Here is a 15576-nt window from a genome sequence, read left to right as displayed (position 1 = left end):
ATATAAGAGTTATATTTATGCATGCAGTGAGCATATTCATGCATCATCCTTTTATTATAAGCGTTATAGTATAAGGGTGAATGGAAGCATGTTGTGCTTATTTTCGTTGCTGTTTTGTATAAGCATTATATAAAATAAGTAGCAATGAATGAACAATGCATTGAGCATGACACTTAGGTTGTTTATAAAAGTTATGAATGCCTTGTATGTGTTTAGCTTTGCGTTGTGGTTTTGGTTATTTCCATTATAAGTGTTATAAAGGAAATTAGAACTAAAATCAATAAGAAGGAGTTGCATGTGGACTCAGGGTGAACTCATGTTTCTAAAAAAGTTTTAAAATTGGATTGAGATAGAACTAAGTTCATATGGTTCTAATGAGATTAGTAACCTAGATTAATCTTTTAAAATCGATTTAATAGGTTTAAATTGATTGGCAAAAAAGATTAAATTTGCTTTAAATCTATCTATAAGGGGGGTTCGTCTAGGCTGGGGTTCTTAAGCTAATGAAAATGGAACACCCCTACCTGGGAACCTACCTGGAAATGCGAATTAGATAGGTTTTCTACAAGCATACGAGAATTGGTCAAACACTCCGTTAAAGATTCTAGTGGATGATGATCAAAAGTTATTTAACTATCTGATGACGGGCAGAAATGCACGTCATCTTAGGCCTTTTATTTAGAATTATAAGAGTTGTTAAGTAAAATATGCGGCAAATATGTTAGGAATTCATGAGAAAACGAGTTTGCGTCGATCGGTATTAAGAATCTCGGCTAACCCATTATTATGCATTTAATTTTTCAGGAAAGATTCGTATCCAAGAATTGTATACACGACCTTCTATCCAACCTGGAGATTTTTTTCGCATAGTCATTTGTCATGCCAATGTTTTGTGCGTTCCTTGTAGATCTTGGCATTTTCGTATGCTTGAATTCTCCATTCGTCTAGCTCGAGGAACTGAAGTTTTCTTGCTTCCCCTGCAGTCTTCAAATCAAAATTGAGCTTCTTCACAGCCCACAGTGCTTTGTGCTCTAATTCCAGCGGTAAGTGGCATGTCTTTCCAAACACCAGCGCATACCGGGATATGCCTATAGATGTTTTATAGGCGGTCTTATGTGCCCACAAGGAATCGTCCAACTTCATGGCCCAATCTTTGTGAGAAGAATTCACCACCTTCTCTAGGATCATTTTGATTTCCCTATTGGACACCTCCGGCTTTGGCCGTTTGTCTGTGATGGTATCGTGGTTGACCTTTATGGTGGGTATTGTTACTTGAGCAAGCAATTTGTTGATGATGCCATTGAAAAGTGGGAGGCTTCGTCACTTTATTTGCACGTGGGGCTGCCCAAACGAGTGAAGATATTTCTTCGCAAGGAATTTGAAGACGATCTTCGTATCGCTTGCGATGCATTGACCGCATCTACCCATTTAAAGACATAATCGACGGCCAACAGAATGTACTTGCTGAACCATTTGATGGTGGAAATGGTCCCATGAAGTTCTCATGCCCCATACGTCGTAATACCCCTCCAATTTCTAAGATAATATTCATTGGCATCGCATTCTTCATAAATGTTTCCCGTGCGTTGGCACCTATTGCATCTCATTAAAATATCTCGCGCATCTTGAAATAGAGTCGGCCAAAAATATCCCACTTTGTAACACTTTTGCTACGTGCGGTTTGACCTCCAAAATGTCCACCATACGGTGAGTCATGGCATTGACAGTATGCACTGAATGAGCAGTCTCTGGTACACATAGACGTAAGATTTAGTCTGACCCTCTCTTGTAAAGATTTGGCTCATCCCAATAATAGGATTTACATTTGTGCATAAGCCGCCTCTTTTGGTGGGTTGTGTATTCTTCTGGAAATTATTTACAGACCAGATAATTTACCACGTCTTCGTACCATGGTAATTCTTCAATTTTTAGCAGCTGCTCATCTGGAAAGGATGCATTCACCTCCGACTGGTTGCAGTCGACTTCTGGATTTTCTAATCTTGATAAGTGGTCTGCAACCTGGTTCTCCATCCCCTTGCGATCAATGATTTCCATGTTGAATTCTTGGAGGTGGAGAACCCATCTAATTAACCTCGGCTTTATATCTTTCTTGGTCATTAAATATTTGATTGCCGAGTGGTCGGTGTGAACGATCACTTTAGATCCTAGCAAGTAAGCTCTGAATTTTTCCAGCTCAAAGATCACCGCAAGAAGTTCTTTTTCAATGGTAGTGTAATTTGCTTGGGCAGGGTTCAGTGTTCTACTGCCATATGCGATAGGGTGTAGCATTGTCTTTCTCTTTTGTGATAGGACTGCCCCCATCGCATAACCGCTAGCATCGCACATTAGCTCAAACGGCTTTGTCCAATCAGCTGCGATCAACACAGGTGCGATTATCAATGCGTTCTTCAATATCTTGAATGCGTTGAGACACTTTGTACCAAAGTCAAACGTTCTATCGGCCTCCAACAACGCAATCAATAGTTGAGCAATCTTTGAAAAGTCCTTCACAAAATGATGCTAAAATCTTGCATGTCCTAGGAAACTCCTGACAGCCTTCACATTTGCTGGCGTTGGAAGCTTTTCAATGGCCTCAATCTTCGCCTTATCCACCTCCAACGCTTCCTTGGAAACTTTGTGCCCGAGCACAATACCTTCATTCACCATGAAGTGACACTTCTCCCAGTTCAGCACAAGATTTGTCTCTTCACATCTCCTTAGTATCTTCCACAAATTGTTCAGAAAGACTTCATACCTTTGCCCGTAAACCGAGAAATCGTCCATAAAAATTTCCACTGAATCTTCAAGATACTCAGAGAAGATGGCCTTCATCCACCTCTAGAATGTTCTCGGCGCATTGCATAATCCAAACGGCATGCGGTAAAAAGCAAACGTTTCGTAGGAGGTAGATGAATGTGGTTTTCTCTTGGTCTTCAGGAGCAATCATTATTTGGTTGTAGCCCACATACCTGTCCAGAAAACAGAAGTAATCATTTCCTACTAGGCGGTCTAGCATATGGTCAATAAAAAGCAAGGGGAAAAGGTCTTTCTTCGTCGTCGCATTGAGCTTGCGGTAGTCCATGCAGATCCGCTTGTCAGTGACGGTCTTCATTGGTATTAATTCATTGTTTGCATTTAGGACCATCGTCATTTCTCCCTTCTTGGGCACACAATGCACGGGGCTAACCCTCGTGCTATCGACGATTGGATATATAATGCCTGCGTCCAACCATTTAATTATCTTCTTTTTCACAACCTCCTTCATCGCAGGGTTTAGTCTGCATTGAGGTTCGATAGACCCTTTTTTATTTTCTTTGAGACGTATTCTGTGCATGCAATATGCAGGGCTGATTCCTCTTATGCTACTAGCGTCCACCCTATTACTTTTATGTACTTCTTCAAGATGCTAAGAAGCACATTTTCTTGTTCTTCTTGTAACACAGAGGAAATTATCATTGGCAGGGTTTCATTTTGCCCCAAGAAAACATACTTCAGATGGCTTGGCAAGGTTTTTAATTCCACGGTAGGTGGTTTTTCTAAGGATGGTTTTTGTGCTTTTCTCTCTTCATTCAACGCCAATTTTTCTTCTTTGTTTGTTGTTTCCATGATCACATTGCAGATTACTACGGATGCGGTCGCATCCTCTCTTTCATCTTCATCTTTGGACTCTTCTTCTTCATTACAACTGGGTTCATTGTCGGAATCGGATAAGTCTTCATCTTTCGAACATCCTTCAACTTTCCCTTTGGGTGAACAAGAGACCTATCCGTCAGCTGGAGAGTCGCCGTCATGGGCACTAGTTACCCCACATTCAACTGTTTGGAAATTGAAAGGGGCATTAAGTTGATACTGGCCCTAAGATCGCAAAACGCTTGACCTATATATATCTCGCCAATTGAGCATGGTATCGTGAAACTTCCAGGGTCGCGCATCTTCGATGGAATTATGGTGTTTGACCTTTGCGTTAACGTCACCATTGTGAACTTCCCTATGCTCCTTTCTTTGTTACTGTGTCGTTCAAAAACTTAGCATACTTTGGCATTTGTTCAATCGCTTCTGTGAACGGGATGTTGATGTGTAACTGTTTTAGCATGTCCATGAAGCGATGGTACTGCACTTCATCATTTTGCTGCTTCTTAAGTCTTTGAGGGAATGGTGGCAGTTGTATTGTCACAATTCCCTGTTCCATTGGCTTAGAAGTGGACGCAACTTCTGGTTCCATCGTCTCATTTTCTTTTGGTTCATCCTATGTCAATAGGGTCTTGGATTCCATCGCACTAGAGTAGTCCTTCTTGGCTCTGTCTTCTCTTCCACAATTGTCTTTCCACATCGCAAGGTCACGGCTTGACATTGCTCCTTTCCTTTATTCCCCAGGTTGCGAGGGAGCTCAGTTGAACTCGGCAACGCCCCTTGTGGTCTACTTTTAAGTTCGCCCGCAATCTGTCCTATTTGGATTTCGAGATTGCAGATTGAAGTCGCCTGATTCTGGAGCACCATCTCATTCTTTTTTATATACTGTTTTAATAAGCTCTCTAGGGAAGAAGATGGCGGCGCTTGTGCGCTGCTCACTTGATTTTGAGATTGACCGCTTGTTCGCGGGAAAAATCCTTGCAACCCTTCTTTTTGCGCCATGGGTTGATAACTCTGTTGATTATTTTTCCACGCGAACTTGAGGTGGTTTCTCCACCCGAGGTTGTAAGTGTTAGAGAAAGGATTGTTCTTTACGAAGTATAAAAATTGCAGGTTCCTCGGACATTCTTCCATCGGATGCGAATCTCCACAAGTAGCACAACTTATGCTTGTCTGCTCGATTGCGTTCTTGGGCTATTGACTATGATGCCTTGTATCAGATTCATCATCGCATTCATTTGATTTTCTAGGTACGCGATGGACCCATTGTTTGCGTTGCCTTCTCGAATTTTTATTCGTTGATCGCTTTCCCTCCAATCTTCATGATTTTTTTATATGCAATCAAGAATTTTTTTAGCCACATCATACGTTTTGTCAAGTAGACCTCCAACTGTTGCCACATTGGTAGCCGTTTGCGATGCAAGGTTCAAACAATGATAAAAGATCTCCATCTGGAGACAGTCAGGTAAGCCATTGTGCGGACAATCTTGTACCAGTCTCTTAAACCTTGCCCAGGCATCGTTGAACGATTCGTCAATGTCTTGTTCAAAATTTATAATCAACTTCCTCCTTATTGCATTCTCAGTAAGGGGGAAGTATTTCTTCATGAACTTCTCTACTACTTGTTCCCATGACATTATCTCCCTTGGTTCGAAAGAATAGACCCATTTCCTTGCTTGGTCGCGCGAAAATTGGAACAACGTTAGTCGAACTTCTTCAGCTGAGATGTTTGGAAACACAAAAGTATTGCAGATTTCAATAAAACTCTGGAGATGGGTGATAACGGGCAGAAATGCACGTTATTACATTACTAAGTTATTAAACAATGAGGGTTTGCGATGATGAAATATGCTAGATTGCGTCCAAAAAGCATAAAGTTTATAACATTGCGGTCGCATGCGGTCATCGCATAGAAACAGTTAACTTTTGTGTTTTTATACAGAATATGCGTTGACGCGAGGTGAAAAGCACGATCACATGAAATCAACGAACGAGTGCAGCATTACCGCAAGGCTTTGCGGTGATTTGTGCTCGCAAACATCTGCTCAAGAAGGAATGTCGCATAGAGCTGGCGTAACTTAGTGGGCGTATCTGGGTGAAAGGCATAATTAATCACGATGGGACATAAAGCTAATGACTGTCGAATCCGAATTAAGTCGACAGTTGCTAACGATAACAAGTACACTCAGCTTTTCGATGACAAATATTCGGCGCATCAGTCAGAGAATTAGAGTCATCCCATATGTGTAATCATAAAAGAGAAGTCGCCTTTCACCCCAGAAGCTCTATAAATATCGAATGCAGCCTTTAGAAAAGAAGTTCGGAGAGTTAGAGAATTTTTCCTTAGATAGTTTAGCCTTTTTCTTAGATTTTCTTTTGTTTTAAGGCGAAAGCGAGAGAAGGAGGTTGTGCCGACAGATCGTTACGGTAAGCTTGGGAGAGCGCCAGAAGCTTCATGATCAGAGAGAGGGCCAGCTCTTATGGATGCAGGAATATCTTTTGAACCGAATAGAGTTTCTAGTGTAAAATCCTCGGTCAGCAAGGGATTGCTACCAGGCTCTCTACCTTTATCTTCCATTATTATTTTGTATCCAAACTCATTTATAGAAATGGAATTTACTTCTCTATATCTGTTCACTCTCTGTTTGTCATGCATGAGTAGCTAAATCTGTTGAATGGGTTAAGAAGCAATTAGTTAGCACAACTAGGGATCTTCATTCTATGCGATTATCTTGTATTATGTATGCTTCATTCGTCCATTGGAGATACTCGGGAGGGTAGTCTAAGGACAAGATCTAGGCTTGGGAAAGTCAGGTTAGAATCTAGTCTTGGGAGAGTCAGATTAGAACGCATAATCAAGAGATAGGAGCTTAGGAATAAGCACTATTTTCTATTAACGTATCGCATGCATCCTAAAGATAGGATATGATTGTGTGCGGTCACCTTGCCTTCGTGCATCTTGCATCATCGCATAGGAAAAGAGTAGAGACTTAGGAATAAGCTCTATGGACACTTTTGCACTCAACACATGCGTCCTAGACTTAGGAGCACTGGATTTGCATTGGAAAATGACTTGCTGTGTATAGGTGTAGCATGATCGCATGTCTGATGCATTCCCAAGTAACGCTAGCTAAAGACTTTCTCAACCCGTTCATCCGCATACTCAGTGCATCTATCACACAATCAAACTTTTCTTAAATCTGTCGCATTTGTTTATTTTTCAATACCACAATCAACAAAACCAAACAACTATTTGAGTTACCGGTTACCGCAAAGTTTTCTAAAAATTACCACCGCAACCTGTTTTTCCAAGTCCCTGAGTTCGACCCTGGACTTAACAGGAACTCAGTGGGGTTTATACTTGGATTCCACTAAGAAAACTTGAGTGCTCAATGTAATTCCATCACCGCATTTCTTCCATAATTTTACATCATAAAATTGATTCGAACACAGGGACTACTGAGTTATTATGCGACAGTAAAATTGATTCCTTTGTAGTGGCAAAAACAAATAAGTTGGTTGGAGTTTTGTTTAAGTATAAATACTATGCGACAGATTCAAGTAAAGAGTTGATGAAATCGATAGTTACAATGAGTATGCGGTGAAGAGGTTGAGAATGGATTTGGCTAACACTTTCTAAGATTGCGTTGAAGTTATGCGATTATGCTACACACACACAACAGCAAGTCATCTCCCAATACAAATGCCATAATTCCTATTTCTAGGACGCATGCGATGTATACGATAATGTCGATAGGACTATGTCTAAACCTTTATTCTTGTCTATGCGATGATGAATGATGCACACATACACAAGGTGACCACATACTATCATATCCTATTTCTAGGGTGCATGCGATGTGTTAATAGCTATCAGAACTTATTCCTAAGTTTTTATCTCTTTCTTATGCGGTTCTAATCTGACTCTTCAGAGCCTAGATTCTAATTTGACTTTTCCAAGCCTAGATTCTATCTTTAGACCACTCTTCCGAGTATCTCTAAAGGATGAATGACGCATACATAAGAAAAGATGATCGCATAAAGTGAAGATCTCAGGTCATGCTAGCTAAGCACTTCTCAACCCATTCGAAAATTTAGCTACTCATGCAAAATGTGGAGAGATTGAACATAAGTTGAAATGAGCTTTCTATTGTCTAAAGATTAAATGCAAAATACAGAATAACAACAGAATATAGGGATAAGAAACCCGGTAGCAATGTCTTACTTCCCATGTCTTTTTACATTGTCTTTTCACTCCAACTCTACCTAGAAGAATATTCTTGCTCCCGCAAGTGTTGCCCCTCTCTCCTTTTGTTGTGCTTCCCGATAGTCTTCCGAGCTGTCTGAGAATGATCTCTTGGCGTCTTCTTCTCTTCGCCCGTCTCTGTCTTCTAAGTATAAGAATAACTATTACGGGCTCACGGCTATCACCAACCAAATCGAAAACTCAATATGATCTATCTTCTATATGTGGCGAACTTCTTGAACGATGGCGACCTTTGGTATTTATAGAACTCAAGGTGAAGAAGCTTTTCTCTCTAATGATTGCAATGATGGGAGGTCATTAAATCTTCTGTCTGATGCGTAGATTAATGGTCACCGAAAAGTTGAATGTACTTGTTACAGTGTGTCGTTAACGGCTTGTCAACTAAATTCAGATTGACCATCATCAGCTTTCCGTCCCATCATGATTTATTATGCTTTCACCTTGATGCGCCGTCTTTATGTGACCACCTTCTTNATCGAAAACTCAATATGATCTATCTTCTATATGTGGCGAACTTCTTGAACGATGGCGACCTTTGGTATTTATAGAACTCAAGGTGAAGAAGCTTTCAACTAAATTCAGATTCGACCATCATCAGCTTTCCGTCCCATCATGATTTATTATGCTTTCACCTTGATGCGCCGTCTTTATGTGACCACCTTCTTGAGCAACTCCTCGCGAACGTATATGATCGCATGACTTTGCGATCGCAATCTATCAATGCATGTGGACACCGAATTCTTTGGATCGCAATTTAACTTGCGCCAACGCATTTTTCTTGTGCAAAATAAGTACATTAGTTGCTTTTATGCGATGGGCGCATGTGATCGCAATATTTTCAGTTTACTGCTTTTGGACATGATTTTGTATATTTTTATTGTTTCATCCTCACATTGTTTTATATCTTTGTGCTGTAATAACGTGCATTTCTGTCCGTTATCACCTTTCTTAATGGTAATCTTGAGGAGACCATCTATATGACTCAACCAGAGGGGTTCATAGTTCCAGATCAAAAGCAAAAAGTTTGCAAGCTTAATAGGCCCATTTATGGGCTAGAACAAGTGTCTCGATCATGGAAGATTAGATTTGACACTGCGGTCAAGTCGTTTGGCTTTGATCGGTATGGTGTATGAGATACATCAAGTGGAGGATTAATGTAAATGAGATTTACATTAAGTGCCATGGAATAAAAAAAGAGCTATGGTTTGTATGTTTCATGAGATGAAATATTAAAACTATAGGTTATAAATTTATTATGGTAAGTTAGTTATCATTTATATTTATAATAATATTAATTAGTGGATAATTATCTCTTTTTCTCTAATAACCAATTTAGTGGGAGGTTATTGGTGGTTTCATGGTAACCGTGAGATAAAAGAAAAAATGTTTTACTAATTTTGGTAAGTTGTTAATTTGAGAATTCCAATCTCGGAAAGTTCTCACGAATAAGTTGTCAAGTAAATTAGATTTACTAAACAATAGCAACTTGCAGTTTTTCATGTTAAACATATTCTATTATCAATAAAGATGTTATTGATGTTTATTCAATAAAAATGTTATTGAACATGTGAATTGCACTTGTAAAGTCTAAATTCAATAAACTAAAGATCCATGGCTATTATATGAATACATGAACTTTATGTGGAGACATAAGAGTGGATCAAGTTCAGTAAATAGCCGAAATGGTCTATAGTATATGAATAAGGCTAAGTACCTTATTGTGGTAACACTATCGGATGCGGCCCATGATACGTGGAAAATGGAGTAAATAAATATGCATTCATTGTTCGTTCTCCATGCATCGCTAGTCATGCGTTGGACTAAGGGATATGCAATTTGCGTCTAAAAATCTATGTGATGACCATGCGTTCCTGCCACAAGTTTTCTTGCTCTCTCGCCAAGTATAACGAGATCGAAAGTTTCTCAGGTGATCCGAGGTCGAACTCAGGGACTTGTAGCTAAATGTTATAAAGTAATGTGTTACGGCGAAGAACAAAAGAATATTGAAGTTTAAGGGCTATGCGCTACTCCTACTCCTAACTAAACAGATTAAGCAATGGAAGTATGGCTATGAGAGTTAGAGACATGAAAAATGTTAACGCGTAACATGATGTAAGAAAAAATAGATAAAATGGTGGAGGGGATGACTTCACCACATCAATAAATTTGATCGCAAGGGTAACCCCAGCCAACGCAAGTTATGCGATTATGCTATACACAATTGACTAAGACGCATATGATGCATTTGTGATAGTGTCGATAGGACTTATGTCTAAGTCTCTATTCTTGCTCACATGCTCCCACACATAAACAAGGTGACCGCATATCACCGTATCCTACTTCTAGATGCATGCGATGTGACCGCATACTTTCTTATCCTATCTATTGCATTGTGTAATAACAAACAAAACTTATTCCTAAGCTTTTATTCTTGTTTATTCGATCCAATCTAACTCTCTCAAGCCTAGATTTGGTTTTTAGACTACTCTCTCAAGTATGCCCAAATGATGAATGAGGCGCTCATAAGACAAGGTAATCACATAAAGCATGGTTGACATAAGATTATTCCTATCTTTAGGAATACTACTTACTTCGCTTGGTGAGTTCAACTACTTACCCTCTCGGGCAGTTAGTCGCTACTAATTCTGCTCATAGACAAGCATTGTGATCACTCATAGACAAGCATTGCTACAGCCTCACACTAAGCAAAGAGGATTTTCTCACAACACTCGCGCAACACACACCTCTTGGTGGTTTGTTATATGCTTCATATGTCTATGCCGCATGATTAAGTATATGATACTCTAGCAATCTTACTTAGTCATTGCAATGAAAGTAAAGGATGAAAAAACAGAGGTAAATGAAGATGGAATCGAAGGAGATAAAGAAATGCATTGATCACAAAATGTATTAATGTCTTAAGCCACAATGTAATACAATACATAACTAGAAGAGAAATGGAGGGACAAATGGGCAATGTCTTGCTTCCATTAGATGTGTTTCAAGGCTGTCGGTGGTGCCATGGATGGGTGGTGGAGTAGTCTCTCTGTAGATCTATCTTCGACGAAGCTCCAGTCGTCACTCGAAATGGTTGGAGGAATGAAGAACTCTCAGAGAATGTCTTTTCACACTTTCGTCTGGATCACAAGGATCTACCCTATGGCAGAAGCTCGAATAATTTCAAGTTGGGCTCTAAGGCTTCTATTTATAGAGCTTGATCGCTGGCAACATTAATGGTCCTTCTCTGAATTTCTACTGCTAACGGCGTGATGGACCTACTCTGTATCTCTGCTACTAACGGCGTGGTAGGTGAAATGTCAACATCATCTTTTAATACTCCTGAGGTATACATTCATGCTTGGTTTCTGAAGTATCATCGCATTCCACCACCCTTACGTTCATCTCTCTTTTAATACTCCTGAGGTATGCATTCCGCAACCTCTATTATGGTTATTACTCTGTAGCCGCAACCTCTATGCCCGTCTCTGTTAATGGCCGCAAAATAGACAATTGGATGCAAAATAACACATAATAGTGGGTTAGCCGAGATTTTCATTGCCGATCGACGCAAGCTCACTTTCTCATGAATTCTTAGTATAATCGCCGCATATTCTTCTTATCGGCCCTCAAAATTTTAAATAAAAGGCCTATAATAACATACATTTCTACCCGTCATCAACCCACTCTGCAGTTGTAACAATTTGTTGTAAAGTGCTATAAACAAAGTGATCCTGATTTGTTCATGTATTGACATGAGGAATGGGGGCATCTTATGCAATGAGTTTGCATAGGATCGGACCAAGAATTAAGTCACTCTTACTTTATAACGATGTTTACTATTTCAAAGCGATGTCCTAGGTAACTTGACCTTAATCTTAAGCTAACTATGAACTCCTGTTTATTCGGAATTATCCTTAAATTTGCATGGGTGAGGATTGGCTCAACAACACTAGCTCAATAAGCCTCCCATTTCAAGGGTAAGAGCAGGCAGGTAGTTGGGGACATAGGGGCTCCGCCCTCTCATTGGCCCGAGAGGGACTAGGTTTAGTGATTAGATCACAAACCAATTGTTCATTAGAGGATCAGTGAGACTTAAGAAGCAAGATGTAATCTCGGGGGTAAAACAACTTTTGACCGAGTCGTTCTTATGAACAACCTGTGAAGGGTTGACTTGTTGGGATTTGTATCCTAATTCTCCCGGAGTCTCGTTGTTTGTAATTATACACATTATTTTATGAACAAAATAACTGTTATTTCATTTGACTTGTTTTATGAATAAAATAATTGTTATTTCATTCTGGCATTTACTCATATCCAATAAACAAAGATTCATGGTTATCTTACGTAAATTAAGCATGTATATGTGATATAAAAGTGGATCATGCCTTAAGTGATAACCTAAATAGGTCTGTAGTATAAGGATTAAGGTGGGATACCTGATCCGTGTGACACTACGGATACAACCCATTTTGTAGAGATTTGTAAGTGTTGTAAACTACTACAGATGGTAGATCCTAACCATTCATGTGGAGACATGCGAGCGAGAGTGTCCTATACAAAGAATTTGTATAAGAATGGACCATAAGATGACTAGACTCTATATATAATGCCGTTGATATTGAAGACTTAAATCTCACCTAAACGACCATAGGTAACACGACCTCAATTCTGAGTATTTTGGGAACTCCTGCCTTTGAGGGCAGACCTTTAATTAGTATGGGTGAGAGTGGCCAGATTGCCAACTCAACATGCCTACCTTTTTGGGGACTTATCTAATCTGGGAGCTGGGAACTCACTTACACAAGATGGAATTCACTCGTTCTCCAAAGCAGGGGTAAGTAAAGAGATTTCTCCCTTAAGGCTGATTTTAGGGCTTGAAGATAGTGGCCACAACTTCTCTTTGGAAGAGAGGACTCAGTCATAGTAGGACTATGACTTATGTTCATTAGAGGATTTAGTGATACTTAAGGAGTTAGATGTAACTACAGGGGCATAATAGTTATTGGTCGAGCTGTACTTACGAGCGATCTGTGAAGGGTTGTCGCACTGTTGATTGGTTAAGATGGACACATAATATATCTGCGGTAAGGAGAGTTCAGTTGTCGGTCTTTAGTGGAGTGCTTGGCAGTTAACGAAAGGTGGATCCCGTGACTAAAGAGTTTAATCAGTTATTCACGTACCGTTGGAGCTTCGAGCTACAGATCCATAAGGTCCCCTTGGTAGCTCAATGGATACAAGTTGAGGATCAGTTCTTAGTCTTGATTTGAAAAATTCAAATTGACAAGAGATAATTCGATTATATATGATATGATCGGTATAGTGTATGAGATACATCAAGTGGAGGATTAATGTAAATGAGATTTACATTAAGTGCCATGGAATAGAAAAAGAGCTATAGTTTATATGTTTCATGAGATGAAATATTAAAACTATAGGTTATAAATATATTATGGTAAGTCAGTTATAATTTATATTTATAATAATAATAATTCTAGGATAATTATCTATTTTTCTTTAATAGCCAATTGAGTGGGAGGTTATTGGTGGTTTCATAGTAACCGTGAGATCAAAGGAAAAATGTTCTCCTAATTTTAGTAAGAAGTTAATTTGAGATTTCCACTCTTAGAAATTTCTCACAGAGAAGTTGTCAAGTAAATTAGATTTACTAAGCAACAGCTTGGAGTTAACTAAATGATCGTGGAGTATTTTTACATGATAGACACTCAGCTAAGCGATGAGCTAAACGATCACATAGCTTTTGCTAGACGATCGCATAGTTTTTCCAAAACAATTAGGCATCGACCTATACGATAGATTGTTGCATCTCCCACTTGCTCAATTGTTTAGACGATTGTGGTTTCTCTAGTTTTCTACCTCAAACCAAGTCCACACAGAGCCCACCTCTGGATTCTAACACCGAGAATACCGAGGTAAACTTCTTGGTGGTGTCATACTCAACTAAACACTACCGAGGTTCTGTGGAGGCCATTTGCGATGTTCTGGGTGTTTGTGACCTTGGCAATCACTTAGTTCGAGTGTGTGGTGTTCGTGTAGTGCAATGGTCGTGTTGGACGAGTGTTCATGTGTTTCTGTGCTGTGATCGAGCGTTCGTGGTCAAGGAACTCGATGATGAGTCTACAAAAGTGTGTTAATTCTTGTCCTTGATCTTTTGTATAGCATGTTGTAATTTTTGTATTTCGTATAATCGTATGTTTTCGTTTGTGATTGTAATTGTAATGTTCATATACGATTGAAATTTGGAAAGATCATTCCGCTGCTCATGAAAATCCTCGTATTTGATTTCTTTCATGACTTACTTATCATGATTATATCAAATGGACACATAATATATCTATAGTGAGGGGAGTACAACTAATGGCTATAGTGGACAGTCCTGTTAGTTAATGAATGTTGATTAACTAGGTTAAAGAGTTTGACTGGTTAGTCTCGGATCGTTAGAGCCCATGATTTGTAGGTCCATCGGGTCTTCTTGTTAGCTTAATACAGACAAAATTGAAGAACTAAGTGAAGTAAGAATTTGAAATGTTCAAATTCTTGCTTTAGGAAAAATTGTATTTTAAATGAGATATAATTTACAATTAAATAATTAAAGTTTTGATTAATTATTTTTTGGAGTATACTTGATCATTAGCATGAAAGTATTTTTTAAACTTGATTAATGTGATTAATCAAAGCTACGTGTCAAAGACAATTTAATATGTGATATTAAATTTGTTTATTTTATTTAGTTAAAATTGTTTTGGTTAAATAATTTCTAAAATTTGAATATTGTATATCACTTTTTTTACTAAAAAAATAGTTAGTGGAAAAATCCAATTGTTGGATTTTCCACTAAGTGGACTTAGAAGTGACATTTCCCAAGCTTGACGCCTAAAGATTACATGCTAGTAGAGTTTGAGATGGAAAACATGGAAGATAGGATTTTGCATGTAGATTTTCTATAAATAGTTTTGGTTTTTTGAATTTTGTAAAATCTAATGCTTCTTTGACCTTTGACCTAACTCTTCCACCAAAATCTCTTCTCTCTCCTTTTACTAAAGTGAAATTCCCTTATTTTTACAAATAAAACAGTCCCACTATCGTATTTTTCAACAGGAGAATAGCGAGGATTTTCTATTGGTGCTATCAATCGAGCTCGAGAGAGGAAGATTGTGGTAGATTCTATAAAGGTTGTACTTTCTAACCCTTTTTGCTTGCTTATTCTTGTTTTTATGTAATTAGAATGTTATCGATCCTTGCTTCCACTATGCATGCTATTCTTTATGTTTCATCAATTGGTATCAGAGCATGCTTATAACGTTCTATTGCATATTGGTGGGTGTTTTTTCATTTATTGAATGTTTGGTTGACTAAAGTGGATATATTACGATTTTGGCATTAGTTTTCATTTAATTTCTTGTTGAAATTTGTAATTGCTCACATGTATATGAGCTTTAATGTGTGGCAAAGGATCTGTAAATTTTCTAGTCATTAGATTCGTTATTAGGCTATAATTTCTCGGTTCCGAGAAAGAGGACAGCTTCATTTTGAAGAAAATAAGCTCACAGACCCATTTTTTACTCCCAGACCCACTACCAGACCCAAGAACTCGATTCGTCCTCGACTTCTTGCGCGTGCCTACTTCCTTGTTCGATCCGACCCGTCCATATGCCCGACCT

Source organism: Benincasa hispida, chromosome 11, assembly GCF_009727055.1.
Source record: "Benincasa hispida cultivar B227 chromosome 11, ASM972705v1, whole genome shotgun sequence".
NCBI lineage: Eukaryota > Viridiplantae > Streptophyta > Magnoliopsida > Cucurbitales > Cucurbitaceae > Benincasa > Benincasa hispida.
Note: the sequence above shows the minus strand (reverse complement) of the source record.